This window comes from Octopus bimaculoides, chromosome 1 (assembly GCF_001194135.2).
Source record: "Octopus bimaculoides isolate UCB-OBI-ISO-001 chromosome 1, ASM119413v2, whole genome shotgun sequence".
Taxonomy (NCBI): Eukaryota; Metazoa; Mollusca; class Cephalopoda; order Octopoda; family Octopodidae; genus Octopus; species Octopus bimaculoides.
In genome coordinates this window covers 118,397,269-118,400,696 of record NC_068981.1, presented here as the reverse complement: position 1 = coordinate 118,400,696, position 3,428 = coordinate 118,397,269, and the positions used below count along the sequence as shown (strand labels likewise).

Genomic DNA, 3,428 nt, shown 5'->3' with positions numbered 1-3,428 from the left:
ATATATATATATATATATATATATATATATATATATACGCTCACTGTATATACAGTCACATACTATGTACCTTTGTTTTCTTTTCCGTATTCTCATTTAGTTTCCTAATTGTTCTTGGAAGGTTGTTACTTTATATCTAAAACATTAATATAGTTATTATAACTTTGAAAAGTTGTTCCTGGAGCAACAATTATTACAAGCAATAATTATTTCGTTTATGAGTAATAAATTATTCCAATTTTTGTTACTTTTTTTTATATTAATAAAACAATAACTGTTACTAACAGTGACACGTCCAAATATCCAAGGAGCCGGATGAATCGATCATAAGAACAATAATACATCACTGGTATCTTACTTTATCGACAATCGAGCATAAAAGAAAGTGCAGAAAAAAAGTAATAGGAATATATACTAGCGAGTATTTTGTCACTCGATTGGACGATTCTGATAATCAGGTACTTTAATAATGATAATAATACTGTCTACTACAGGCACATGGCTATAAGGCCTGAAATTAGGAGGAACGGCATAGTCGATCACATCAAGTATAGTACATGACTAGTACATAATTTATCGACCCCGAACGAATGAAAGGTAAAGTCGACCCAGAACGTAAAGACAGATGAAACGCCGCCAAGCATTTTTATCCAGCTTACTAACTTATCTTGTAAATGATAATGATAATTACTATTTCTTTATTAACAACAAAGGGTTTACATTAAAAAAAAAAAAACATTGTGGACAATACAGGATAAATAGAATGTGTGGTTACATCAAAGTCGTGCAAACAAAGAAAATAATAATAATAATAATACTAATAATAATAATAATCCTATCTATTTTATAGCACAAGGCCTGACACTTTCGGTGTCGATCACATCGACCCCTGTACTTGACTGGAACTTAGTTTATCGACCCCGAAGTCGACCTAAGCAGAATTTGAACTCAGAACGTAGCGACGGGCAAAATACCCCTAAGCGTTTCGTCCATCGTGCTAACGATTCTACCAGCTCGACGCCTTAATAATAATAACAATAATAATAACAATAATAATAATAATAATAATAATAATAATAATAATAATAATAATAATAATAATAATAATAATAATCCTTTCTACCATAGGGACAAAGGTTCTGAAATTTTGTTGATTATTTCGACTCCATTATTTCACTGGCACTAAATTTATCGACCCCGAAAGGATGAAAAGTAAAGTCGACCTCGGTGGCATTTGAACTCAGAACGTAGCGATGGGCGAAATACCATTAAGCATTTCGTCCATTGTGCTAATGATTCTGCCCGGTCGACGCATTAATAATAATAATAATAATAATAATAATAATAACGCAAAACACTTTCAATACAGTAACCATAAGAGCATCACAGCAAACCACAGCACATACCCAAGGCGCACAGAGCTGCGCTCGGTAGTGAAGTGAAAGCACGTTATAAAAATAAAACTACTGAATAATAATAATAATAATAATAATAATAATAATAATAATAATAATAATAATAATAATAATAATAATAATAATAATAATTTAGTACCAGGCAGTGGCTCCACGTGCCATCTGATCCTTACTGTTAAAATGTATGTTTTGTTTTGGTGTAAAAGACGGGCTACAGTAAATATGCTGCTCAATGCCACAACCAGTTGAATATACCTCTTAGTGGTTGACGATATGTGCATATCTGATCACGAGCAGGTGTAGTAGGGGAGCATCATAACCATGCGTTTAGTGCAATTCTTTGGGGTTTGGATAATCCCTCAAGTAACATAGGTGTTTCGTTCAACATCCTTAAACAACTCTTCCCTAGGGTCCTTATGAGCGGAATGCGCTACTCGACATAAGAAAATTGTAACCGGGCCCCACCTGCAAGGTTATGAGCTGTTTATCTTGGTACGAGGCCACCATGTCTTGCACATACGATTGTGATACATGTGCCTGGTGTACACTTACTAGACGGGTAGTGATGATGGGTAAAGTGCATTTAGTACATTTGAACTCCATTGGCACTTTGATGGCATGCGCTGCCATCATGTCACTCAATCATGATGATGATGATGGTGATGATGATGATGATGACGATGATGATGATGATGATGATGATGATAATAACAACAGCAACAACAACAACAACAACAACAACAACAACAACAACAACAACAACAACAACAACAACGACGACGACGACGATGTCATACGTTTATTTATACGTTTTCAAAATCAGAAAAAGTTTTAGCTAAGTGACTTTGCAGTATGTATTACTGGTACGTTAATTATTGATTGTGGAAGATAATTATGTTTTGCATCTTTCCAGACCAACAGAGAGAGAAATATCTGTAGGATACAGAGCGTCAATTCGTTGAAATAAACTCTGTCCCTAGGTATGGTTAACCCTATGTTTTGACTTACGTATTTAGCTGTGTGGTAAGTTTGCTTCTCAACCACGTGGTTCCAGGTTCAGTCGTATTCCGTGGCACCTTGGCTAAGTTTCTTTTACCATAGCCCCGGCCAATCAAAACTTTGTTAGTTTGATTTGGTAGTCAGAAACTAAAAGAATTCCGTCATACATATGGTGTGCTAGTCTGTGTGTGTGTGTGTGTGTGTGTGTGTGTGTGTGTGTGTGTGTGTGTGTGTGTGCGTGTTTGCGCGCGCACATGCATGTATGTCTCTTTGTGTATGTGTTTGTCCTTCACCAGAACGTGACACCGGCGTTTGTTTACTTTCCAGTAAATTAACTGTTCGGACAAAGCGACCAATAGAATAAGTATCAGGCTTAAATAGATGAATGAATGCTGATGTAAAATGTGGAACAACAAGAAAGAAAGAAAAATAAATTTCTATCTTGTAAATTTGGTCGATTTGTTCGACTAGAATTCCTAATGACTAAAACAAATAAAAGATCAAAAATATACATGTTTATATATGCGTGTGAATGCGTACAAACTAAAATTTAAACAGATGAACGGGCACATTGACGTGATCAGTAGAGAGGAAGCATACTTTTACGATCTCAATTTAGATCCTGCCAAACTTCATTTTTTATTTCGAAATCGATAAAATAAAGTACTAATAGTGCCGATTTTATCGATCGCAAATTTGTAACCTCTTCAAACATACACACGTGTGTAAATGTTGTATTTATTCCAGGAATTAAAATTATAAAAGGTTATAAAAATATGTAAATGTTTGCATACATACATATATACTCATACATATGTGTGTGTGCGTGTATATTTGTTTGTGTGTGGGTGTCTGTGCTTGAGTAAATATATATATATATATGCCCACTATCATCTATCTATCTATCTATCTATCTATCTATCTATCTATCTATCTATCTATCTATCTATCTGTCTGTCTGTCGTTCTGTCTGTCTATCCATATATATACTGTATATATATATATATATATATA

General features: G+C 34.2%; 1 protein-coding gene across 3 annotated transcripts in view; it reads left to right on the top strand.

Moving 5' to 3' along the window:
* Positions 1-3,428, top strand: part of LOC106879694 (neuronal acetylcholine receptor subunit alpha-10) — a 282,300-nt gene that overhangs the window by 2,203 nt on the left and 276,669 nt on the right. The gene's annotated exons all lie outside the window — the stretch shown is intronic.